This window comes from Balaenoptera borealis, assembly GCF_965194805.1.
Source record: "Balaenoptera borealis genome assembly, chromosome: X".
NCBI classification, from domain to species: domain Eukaryota; kingdom Metazoa; phylum Chordata; class Mammalia; order Artiodactyla; family Balaenopteridae; genus Balaenoptera; species Balaenoptera borealis.
In genome coordinates, this window is record NC_138881.1 from 96,088,809 (window position 1) to 96,101,199 (window position 12,391).

Genomic DNA, 12,391 nt, shown 5'->3' on the forward strand with positions numbered 1-12,391 from the left:
ACCTTTATATTGATAAAATTAAAACATTATAACTATGGTTTTTATATGCTGAAAAATAGTAAAATGTCAAAAACTACTGAATTATTATTTTACATATATGACTTTCTGTTTAAAGTTTGGTGGTGTTTGTAGGAGTAATAAAATAAATACATAATTCATAAGTTAGTACATATTTGTTCCATTAACTCTATTTTTCTTGCTTTCATTGCAAAAAGATCATTATAAGGTTGTTAGAATCAAGATTTTCACATAATCTATGTTCTGATTTGAAGGATTAAAATTAATATATATTCAAAATTTATAAAATTTGAATGTATTTTATATAAAACATAAATTTAAATACATTTAAAATAAAATTAATTTTTGTTTTTTAAAAGTTATTTTTCTTATAAAATAAAATCAATAAAATTAAAAAGCAAAATTAATATCATACTTTTAAATCAAAATTATGTACAGTTTAAATATTTTATTTAATTTTTAAAAAAGATAAACCATATTAAATATTTGTATAAAATGAGATTATTCACAAATTTTTAGTTGACATGCATTAGTAACCAAAGAAAATAATTGGTATTATATTTTACACATGTCATACCTTGACAGATATAGATACACCTTTAAGAATAATATGAATTGTTTAATAAAGCAAAATATTTCTCAGCCAACGTGCAGTTGCTGGATTTGTGAGTTTCTCAGGAACCATGAATTTTATCAGGAAGAGAAGCAAAAAATGGATGCTAAGCACTATTCTGAGATGAAACTTTGTTATGCAACAATCCATTGCATTCAAATAATATGAGTTGAAGGGTTTGACAAGTCAATCTTTTCTACTACTAAAGTGATTCTGCTGCTCAATCTCTCCTCACACTCTAATGCACTGTCTAGCTCTGACTAAACAGCAGTGCAAACCACAAATCTTCATCACATGTGTTAGTTTGGATTCTTTGAGAAGCAGATGCCAAAACAGGATTAGACATGTAAGAGATTTATTAGGGAAAATGCCTATGAAAGACAAAGGGAAGGGATTTGTGGACAGGGAGCATCTTCAGACAGTGGTACAAGTCTGACCCCTGTAGGAGAAGGCAAAGAAAGGAGAGAAAAAAGATCGCAGAAGAATCTCAGACTGCAGTGCTGTTCTTAGAAAGTTTTGGGCAAGTCAGTAGGTATTCTTTGATCCAAAGTTGCCCATTAGAGAAGACCCATGTCCTGCAAGAAAAACCCTGTTCATGTTTCCCTACAATACTTAAATTTTGGCTAGGAGCCTGGGAAGTGTGGCCTTTACAGAAATATGGTAGTGGGCCCAGAGGACCCACAGCTGAGGCTGTTGGTCAGCTAAGCTCCATGGAGCAGATTTAGGCAGCACATTTCTTGGTGACCAAAGTTCATGGGTAGGATTCAAGATTATTAAGATATCAGTTCTTCAGAAATTCATTTACAGAGTCAACTCAATGCTTATCAAAATCCTAGCAGGTTTTTCCTGTATAAATTTATAAACTGATTCTCAAATTCATATGACAATGCAGAGGACCTAGAGTAGTCAAAATGACTTTTGTAAACAAGAACAAGAGTTGGAAGACTAACATTACCTTTTTTCAAGACTTATTTAAATTTATAGTAATCAAAGTAGTGTGGTATTGGTGTGAAGATACACAAATAGATCAACAGAACAAAATAAAGAGTTCAGAAATAGACTCATACAGGCGTATAAAAATGATTTTCAACAATGGTGCAAGGATAGTTCAGTCAGCGGGAAAAGGAGAGTCTTTTCAACAAATGGTGCTGGAACAAATGAATATCTGTATGCAAAAATAAACTCCAATCTATACATAATAACGCATTAAAAATTTATTTGAAATGGTTCATAGACCTAAATGTAAAGATTCCTTAGATTAAGGACTGGCAAACAACAGTTTGCAGGCCATATCCAGCTCACCATATGTTTTTATAAATAAAAATTTATTGGATCATATTCTTGCCTATTAATTATGTATTGTCTATGGCTACTCTTGTACTACAAAGGCAGAGTTGGATAGTCATGAAAGAAACCATATGGTCCAAAAAGCCCAAAATATTTACTATCTAGTCCTTTAGAGAAAAAAATTTTACTGACCTCTGTATAAGATATAACAAAAGCACAATCCATGAAAGCAAAAAATGATAAATTCCACTCAGCAAAATTAGAAATTTCTCCATAAGTCTTCACAAGACACTGTTAGGAGATCGAAAAGACAGGTCATAGACTAGGAGAAAATATTTGCAAATCATATATCTGACAAGGAACTTTTATCCAGAATATATAAAGAACTCTTAAAACTCAACAATGAAAAATACAAACAACCTAATAATAAAACGGGCAGAAGACTTGAACAAGTGCTTCACCAAAGAAGATATATACATAGCAAATAAGCACATGAAAAAATACTCAGCATTATTAGTCATTAAGGAAATGTGTATTAAAACCACAATGAGATACCACTAAATACCTATTAGAATGGCTAAACTTCAGAAGACTCACCATACCAAGTATTGGCAATTTTGTGGAGGAACTGGAACTTTGTACAGTGCTGATGAGAATGTAATATTGTACAGCCACTTGGGAAAACAGTTTGCCATTCTCTTAAAGTTAAATGTTCACCTATCATGATCCAACCATTCTACTCACAATGATTTACACAAGAGAAATAAAAGCATATGCCCCTGCAATTACCTGTATATGAAAATATTCATAGCAGTTTTATTTATAATTCTCAAAAACTGGAAACAAATGCTCATCAGCAGGTGAATGAATGAACAAACTGTGGTATATTCACCATTGATACATGCAACAACATGAATAAATCTCTAATTATGCCAAATGAATAAAGTCAAACAAAAAGAGGAGCTCATACTATATGATTCCATTTATATAAAATTCTAGAAAATTAAAAATTTATAGTTACAGAACACAGATCATTGGTTGCTTGCTGGGGAGTGTTAAGAGGGGCAGGAGAAAGGGACTGCAAAGAGGTACAAGGAAAGTTGAGGGAAGTAAATGTGTTCATTAGATTGATGGGAGTGATAGTTTCATGATTCTGTAGATATATCAAAGCTTATCAAATTGTACACTTTAAACATGCCAATTATACTTCAATATAGCTGTTTTTAAAAGTTAATAAAAGTGTTCACTGACAAGAGTTTACCCTCTTTAGGGACCAGGACCCCTAACCATGCAGAACCTAGGATTGTGAAGACGTGAGTTCCTCCTCGTTGGAAGTGATGGTAAGAGGACCACTCCAGCTTTGACCCCCTGGTTCCTGGACTCATGTAGTCTTCCTCTTGGGGATACAATGCCATATAGAGATCTTTAATTTAATACATTTACTGCTTCTTGGAGGATGGCACCCTTTCTCTGCAAAGCATTGCATCTGAACTTTTGCTTTAGCTGTGCCCTTGAAAAGCTATTCCAATGCTCTTTGAAGCCAGTTGCTTCTAGAGGGTGCAGTGTATGATAACAACCGTGGATACCATGGCCATGAGGCCATTTCTATACCTCCTTTGTTTGAAAGTGTGTACCTTGGTGGGATGTTGGATGCTACATTGTATAGGATTCCATACTCATGGATTGAACCTTTCTAAGCCCCTGGATGGTATTGTTGGTTGAGGCTCTTCATACAGGAAAGGCAAACCCATACCTGGAATAAACATATGTCCCTGTGAGGACAAACCACTGACCTATCTCAGACATATGGGACTTTATGTATACGACTTTCCACGAAGTGGCTGACTGGTCTCCATGAGGCGTAGAGCCATAGCAGGAGCTCAGCATTGGTCTCTATTGCTGACAGGTTAGAGATTCAGAGGCAGCACCTGCTAAACTAGTCTTGGAAGGTAGAAGTCCATGCTTAGGCCTATATATAACCTCCATCTTAGCCACCCTGGTCACTCTGTTCATGTATCTGTTGTACTATTTCCAGGGTGGTCCATGACAAAAGCTAGCTAATGATAACTGGCTGAGTTTTGTCTATTCGTTTAAGTGCCTCTTCCATGGTGGATGCCTTCTGCTGGGCATTAATGTATAATATAAAAAAAGTCTTTACATTTAGCGCATACTCCCATATGTTCATATGCCTCTACTCCAGACATCTTTGTCTCTAATTTTCCAGTCCTTTTCCCTTCCAGGCTCTAGACCAGATGGCCAGCAACTTATAATTTCCTTTATACGTTTTTTCATACTCCTTCTAACAATTTAGAAGGAAATGCACTCTATTTCCATTCCTTTAGAAGTTACCATTAAAAGTTTAAGATGCATACTTAATAGAGTCTAAAGTTACTCACTATTTCTAGGCTTCTCTTGAACATACTAAGGATTTAGAAGGCTTTGACTCTGATCACTCTATCTCAATATTACATGTTACAACTGTCCTGTATTTTAGTTTTATCTTTTCTTTATACTCCCCTAATAAGACACTGTTATTTTTTATTCAATTAGTATTTGTTTATATTTATGCATAACCTCTTACTCTTTTCTCATCATTTCCCCTTGCGTTTTAAGCCTTCTTTTTGGAAGGCTTCCTTTTCCTTATTCCTGAAGTATATCCTTTAAAATTCCCTTTAGTGAAGGTCTGTTTTATGTAAATTCCCTCCATTTTTGTTTTCCAGAAAAGTGAATTTTGAATGAGAGCTGATATATTTTCTCAGCGTTTTTAAGTTATTATTACACTGTCATGTTTTCTGGTACTACTCTGGAGAAGTCTACTGTGAGTTTAATAGTTATTACTTTAAACGTATTTTGTCTTTACTCTCTGTTTTTAACAATTCTTTGTTTTGGTGTCCTTCAGTTTCACTATGACATGTCAGATGTGGACTTCTTTTGATTTATCCTTCTTGTGATTCATTGTGTTTCTTCAACCTGAAGGCATCAGTTGTCACCTCTTTGACTCTTGTCTCTCCACCATTCTCATAATTCTCTTTCTACAGGACTCCTATCATATACTCATTGGATCTTCTCATTCTATTTTCATGTTTCTAAACTTCTCTTTGAATATTTTCCATCTCTTTGTCTTTCTGGACTGCATTTTTGGGTAAGTTTTTCAGATCTAACAGTTTACAGATCTTTGCTTTATTAAGCAAAATATTTTATTTTTTGATATTAGTAAATCTCTTCTGAGATGCTGCAACTACATAATCAGCTTTTCTGTCTTATTTCCACCCCTCTCTCTCTCTATTTCTGTCTTTCGCTCCCACTCTTTCTCCTTCCTCCAATCTCTCTCTCTCTCCCTTCCTTCCTGGCTCAAAAATTTGCTCTCTTTTTTGGGGCCTCATACGTGAATATTTTAAACTTTATATTTTGATCAGCTATGAATTTAACAGCATTCTGATTGTATTTTATCCAGAATTTCTTAGAGTTTTAATGGATTTTTCTCAAGATGTTTAACCTGCCTTATTTCTAGGAACCAAAGTTGACATGCATGACCTTTTAAAATAAAAAGTAATAAAATTAATTAACAACATATATACTAACTCAAGATTATGAGCTAAGCAAACTTTTCTTGGCTTCAATCTATACGGTAATAATACCATGCAGTAACAGAGGACCTGAAACATTTTCAAAGCACTTTTTATATTTTATCTAATTTTACCCTCTCAAAACATTTGTAAAGTTGAATATCTTTACCAGAGAGGTGAAGGTACTTGTCAAGCTCACATAGCAAGTTAGGAGGAACTCACACCATTAGACACTAAGACCAATACACTCTTTACTATTAATTGTTCATAAAGTAATATATTTGTCTCTCTGCCTGAGAAAACCCTCTTTTGATTGTAAGAAATCCAGAGAGCTACAATGTACATTTTCTTCCTGTTTGAAAGAATGTCTTGGACTCCAAAATTTGTGCTTTGGGATTAGAATATAAAAAAGACTCTATGCTAGAAGCCCTGGTTATAGTTTCCTCTGGGTTATGAAGGCAGAACAGTTTTATACTTATCTTTTGGAAGGCATCATGACATATTCTATATTATCATTACTTATATAAACAAAATAAAACTTGAAAGTGCCAAAAAGTACTGTCCTTCTGTCCCTAAGAAGTTTTTAATCAACAAAATTACCAGGGCTTAGCCTTGTGTCCCCTGCTTTTCAACATGTAAAGGCCTTTAGGCCTCTTCTCAGTCACAGTGGTATTCTGCACCCATCCTGACATTCAGATGGATATTTCTTTGAATATAATCCAGAAGGAATGATGTTTCTTTCTTACCTGAAAATTTAACCTCCTTGGAAGTTAAGCTGATTCAAACACAGCTGGGCAGGACCAAAGATATTTTTTTGTAGGTAAATAGTATGAGTTGGTTGCAAGCTAAACAAACCTATGTAGGTGGCCTCTATAAGCTTATTTGCTTGAGACTTGTCAGCTTATCTTGTCAGCGCTTGTAGGATATACATAGGAACAGAATCCTCCCTTTAGAAATTGATGAGGTGATTGGAGGATATTCCTGAAGTTAAGTGGGAGGAAGAGGACTGGGAAAGTTGTAGGGAAGGAAGAAACAAAGGCTAAACTATGATGTTTTTATTTTCCTTTACTTTACTGGACTGGGAATAGAGGTAAAAAGTCTTACAAAGTAAGTTTATTTCCCTTAATTGGGAAGCCATTGAATAGGGAAAAGTGCCAAATATGGATTGTGTTCCTATATGGTTTAGGTGGTATGTTTTCTGGACCTTAAATACTGAATTTTGGAACAAGGCTGGGTCATATATATTGAGCAATAATAATAATATAGAAACAACTAGTATTTATTGAGCACGTATGATGTGATAGGCACTGTTATAAGTCCTTTACTTATGTTAATTAAATTAATTTTCAGAACAACTATTAGGTAATACTGGTATCCATATTGACATCCATATTTCAAAGATGAAGAAACTGAGTCTCAGAGATGTTAAGTAACTTGTCAAGATTCCAAATCTAGAAAATGAAGCTAGAATTTGAACTCAGATACCTGGCTTCTGTGCTCTCTGCTATCTTTATTTCTTCAGAATTCTTATCTTAACCTTTTCCTTTCTCTTACATGAAACCCCTGCTACTTCTGGGGATAGAGGTGCTATGGTGCCCATTTAATGGGGGTTATCATTAAAACTGTCATTAGGAAGCTATTGAAAAGTGTCATTAAGCAAAAAAGAGTTTCCAAATTCCAGGTGAAAATTTTAGCTATTCATCAAGAAATCTATCAAAAATAGCTAAGAATTACAGATTCCGGGGGTGGGGGGTGACACTTGTGTAGTGAGTCTGATGTAAGTTATCTCAGTTCTATTGACCTTTATCTGTATTTGCCTCAAAGAAGAGGACCACAGAGAGCATGAACAATTTTCCAGTGCAAGGCCCTGAGTTTAGGAAGTTTTTTCATCATTTAGACCTTTCACTTGATCCTCATTCTACAAATATTTGTTGAGTGCCTACTATTTGTCAGGCACTGTGCTAGGCACTGAAGGTATTTTGATGAGCAGAGACAGGCCTGTCATCCTCTCATAGAATTTGTAGTCTAACAGGGGAGGCAGAGAAGCTAGGAGTCCCACAAACAAATGTGTAATTACAAACTGAGGCATGAGTTGTGAAGTAGAGGCCTTTGGGACCATAGTAGGGAGAGTATCATGGAAAGAATATGGCCTCATTCAGATGATTAGAAAAGAGTTCTCTGAGGAAATGACATTCCAGGTAGAGGAAGCAGCATATAAAGGCCCTGTGACCCTTGTTCTTAAAGTCTAGAATGAGAAATAGATTAATTGCTTATTCATGGAACAACTACTTTGCTTATAACTTTGTGTACTGTTCATAATTTTCAAAGAGTTGTTTAGACATGCTCTTTTACCTTCTTGTTGACCAAACAAATAAAAAAATAACTTTCTTCTGGTAAGGTCACTTCTGTTTTTGCTGAGATCCTTAGATTAAGGAAACCTGATTTATCCATCAGGCTATCTTCTTAAGCATCTTCTTTCCACTCTTCTTTCCTCTTACTCTTACACAAAGATTCATTGGATGCCTATAATATGCCAAGTACTAGTATTCTTCTCTTCACAACCAAATTCTTGTTAGAGTAGTCTATACTTGATGCCTCCATTTTCTCACATTCTTAACCCATTGCGTTCTGCTTTCTATCCCCATCATTTCCCTGAAACTGCCAAATCCAGAATTCTGTTTTTCAGTTCCTCATTGTACTTGGTTTCTCTGCAGCATTTAGCCCTGTTGTTCAAGCAAACAAACAAAACACAAAAACCTCTTCTCTTTTGCCTTCTATGACAGAGTTCTCTCTTGCTTCTTCTACCTCTCTCATTAGTTCTTCATCAGTTTTGCTGGCTCCTCTTTACCTAATACTAGAATGTTGTTGCTTTCCAAGTCATCACTCTCATCATTTATTTTTTTCTTGCATGCATAGTCTCTCTAGGTAATCCTATATATTTCAGTGGAATACATAGGAATTTGTATCTTCAGTAGCCTCCTTTCTCCTAAGCTCTAAATTATTGTACCCAACTGTGCACTAAATATCCCTCCCTGATACCCTGCATATATTTCATATTTAACATGTTTTAGAGTGAAATCATTATCCCTCCTTTAAATGCAGTCTCTAACCTGAAGCCACAGTGACCTTGTAAAATACAAATATGATTGTTATCATTGCCTCTGCTTGAAAGTCTTCAACGGTTTCACATTGCCATCCTGAGTATCTTGTAGTCATACTATAGTTTGATCTCCACTCCTTCTCCACATCAAACTACTAGCCAACCACAAAACATATCTGGGGCCTTTGCATGTGCTGATCTTTTTACCTGGAATACCCCTTTCTCATTTTCCCTTTTTCTGCTTAAATTTCACCTTTTCAATTAACTTCTACCTGGTTACTCTAGAGGGAAATAGTTGGTTTATTTCTCATATCCTTGGGCTTTCATGTCATGTAGAATATACTTCCACTGTGGCACTTAGACATAAATATATGTCTATACGTGTTATATAAATATGTAAATGTAACATGAGATTTCTTAGAGTAGACTGTGTGCTCAAATGTAGGAATAGAATCTTACATACACTGTGCAAAATAAAGTGGTATTTAATACATATTTAATGTATAAATGAATCTGGGGATTCCAGGAAAGGCCATATATAAAGAATTAGTTGTCATAGGCTGATACTTGAGAATTTTGTTTTACTCAGTTACTTAGTTAGATACTTAACTCATCTTGATGATGAGAAAAAATTAACCATAATTGCATGAAGTATGTTTCCAACTTCAACTCATAGATTATCCGTTGTTCCTGATTAATGGATTTTACTATCTATAATTAATAAAAATAGCCCATCATTCAAAGTGATTTCTTGAGTCACATTTTTTTCTTTTGTCTGAAGTCTAATGTGAGGTAATCTGCAGTAGAGTACAGTGCTGTTGATTTTCTCAGACACACTTTGCCAGTTTATTAGTGAGTTAAAAGCCTATAAAGCCTGTAGCTTCTTTGGGGTTCATGGGAAAGAGTAGAGTTCTTTTTTCCAGGAAACAGAAACATAAACTTTTTGAATGTAACTATTAATTGACATATTCTTGAATATTTCTATCAAAGGAATGAAATGCAAAGTATTTTAAATAAAGTATTTTAATTAAAATTAAATTTATTATAAAAGGCAATTCAGTGTATACATTATAAAGTGATCAGATATTTGCAGAAAATATAGAAATTTAAATCTGCATTTGTACTAAATTTAACTAAATGGAATATATCTGAAAGTTGCATTTAAAAGGTCCAAATGCCACAGTAAAAAGAAAAATGGATGTTGCATATATTGAAGTGAACCTGTTATATAAAACAGGTGTTGAAGAATAAAACCAATACCTATCTTAAGATTATTTTATTTGAAAGAACTTCCCCTCACCCCATATGTTGTTCTGTTTTGAATGAGGTATTATAATCCTCAATATATCTTAAACTACATTTGGTAAAATCTATGTTACCTGACAACAATTTAAAAACTTTTGACTAGCATTTTGATAATGCTTAATCTAAATATAAAAATAAATATAAAGTAGAAAGTTTTCTGGCAAAATGAATCTAAATACTAACCAGGCTACAATGGATTGGTGTGCAATATTTACATTTTTCCCCTGTTATTTTGGGAGGTAGTGAAGGTAATTTTTGTCTGACATGGCTTTAGTAAGCACTGGTGATTTTGGCATACTTAAATAACTGCCTTATATGCATTCATTCTAAAAAGAAAGATCAATGGGGAAATAAAAAATAACTGCCTTATATGCATTCAGTCTAAAAAGAAAGATCAATGGGGAAATAAAGGCAAAGCAACCTGGTGAATATTTCTTAAAAATTGTTGCATATTAGAATCACCAGGAGAAGTTGTTGATAATGAGATCCCTAAAGTCTTCTGTAAGATTCTGATTCTGTAGTTCTGGAATAGGACACAGGAATATGGATTTTGTATGTATGTATGGATACATTTTGGATACTGTCCTATGACAATATTCAAGTCCATCTGAATAGCAGTCAGATACAATGTAAACTACTTTACACAGGGTCGGATGGTTTACAGATGACAGAGTTAGGGCTCATGAGGCATCTTGGAAGAATTTCATTGAGAATTTTCTCTATAGAGAGGGCATATCAAGAGTAAAAGTCAGTAAGTAAATAGTTTTATTTTTTTTATTAAAAAAAATTTTTTTTTGCTGCATTGGGTCTTTGTTGCTGCATGCAGGCTTTCTCAAGTTGCAGGTAGCGGGGGCTACTCTTCATTGCGGTGCATGGGCTTCTCATTGTGGTGGCTTCTCTTGTTGCAGAACATGGGGTCTAGGCACTTGGGCTTCAGTAGTTGCAGCACACAGGTTCAGTAGTTGTGGCATGTGGGCTTAGTTGCTCCGCGGCATGAGGGATCTTCCCAGACCAGGGATCGAACCCATGTCCACTGCACTGGAAGGCGGATTCTTAACTACTGCACCACCAGGGAAGTCCCAGTAATTAGTTTTAAAAAGTGAAAAAATTTCTCATTTTCATTTTGTATTTTCTAGTAAATGTTATTTCTATATCAGCAATTTTAAATTATATATTAAAGAATTAGAACTTCTGATCCTAGCTAAAATTGAGTAACAAAGGCAAGGTTTATCCTATCTGTAGCAACTAAAAGCAAACAAACAAACAGAAAAATGAAAAAACAGTTTTTGAGATAATGAACATCAGGTAATGAATGGCAGTAATCCCAGAGAGATGGGAAACAATTGAAGTCAGCACTATGATGGCTCCAACTTAATGTATTGAGACAGTATCCAGGTATACCACAGCGAGGTGGACTGAGGTGGAGCAAAGGCATTCAGTGGAGAAAGGATAGTCTCCAACAAATAGTGTTGGAATAACTGGATATCCATATGCAAAAAAACCCCTTCAATCCATATCTCACACTATAGATAAAAAATTAATGCAAAATAGGTCATAGTCCCAAGTACATAACCTAAAACTATAAACCTTTTAGAAGAAGACATAGGAAAACATATTTCTGACTTTGGGTTAGACAAAGATTTTTTTAGTTATGAAACCAAGAGCATGATCAATACAAAAATAAAATCTATAAAATGTACTTTATCAAAACGTAATCTTCCCTACAAAAGACACAATTAAGAGACTGAAAACACTAGCCACAAATAGGAGAAAATCTGTGCCCAGAATACAAAGGGCTTTCATTCAGAGTTCACAAAAAATTCAGCAAACGTAATAAGAAAAGAAACAACCCGGAGGAGCTTCAAGATGGCGGAAGAGTAAGACGTGGAGATCACCTTCGTCCCCACAAATATATCAGAAATACATTTACATGTGGAACTGCTCCTATAGAACAGCTACTGAACGCTGGCAGAAGACGTCAGACCTCCCAAAAGGCAAGAAACTCCCCACGTACCTGGGTAGGGCAAAAGAAAAAAGAAACAACAGAGACAAAAGAATAGGGATGGGACCTGCACCAGTGGGAGGGAGCCGTGAAGGAGGAAAGGTTTCCACGCACTAGGAAGCCCCTTCGCGGGCGGAGACTGTGGGTGGCAGAGGGGGGAAGCTTCGGAGCCACGGAGGAGAGCGCAGCCATGGGGGTGCGGAGGGCAAAGCGGAGAGATTCCCGCACAGAGGCTCGGCGCCGAGCAGCCCTCACCAGCCCGAGAGGCTTGTCTGCTCCCCCGCCAGGGCGGGCGGGGGCTGGGAGCTGAGGCTCGGGCTTCGGTCGGATCCCAGGGAGAGGACTGAGGTTGGCGGCGTGAGCACAGCCTGAAGGGGGCTAGTGCGCCACAGCTAGCCGGGAGGGAGTCCGGGAAAAAGTCCGGAGCTGCCGAAGAGGCAAGAGACTTTTTCTTGCCTCTTTGTTTCCTGGTGCGGGAGGAGAGGGGATTCAGAGCGCTG

General features: G+C 35.8%; 1 long non-coding RNA gene across 6 annotated transcripts in view; it reads left to right on the plus strand.

Moving 5' to 3' along the window:
- The window catches only part of LOC309620793, a 959,234-nt gene that overhangs the window by 243,507 nt on the left and 703,336 nt on the right, over window positions 1–12,391 (plus strand). For all 6 annotated transcript variants that reach the window (XR_014239625.1, XR_014239626.1, XR_014239627.1 and 3 more), the window contains exon 5: window positions 3,189–3,258. This is a non-coding gene — a long non-coding RNA (uncharacterized lncRNA). The remainder of the gene's footprint in view (window positions 1–3,188; window positions 3,259–12,391) is intronic.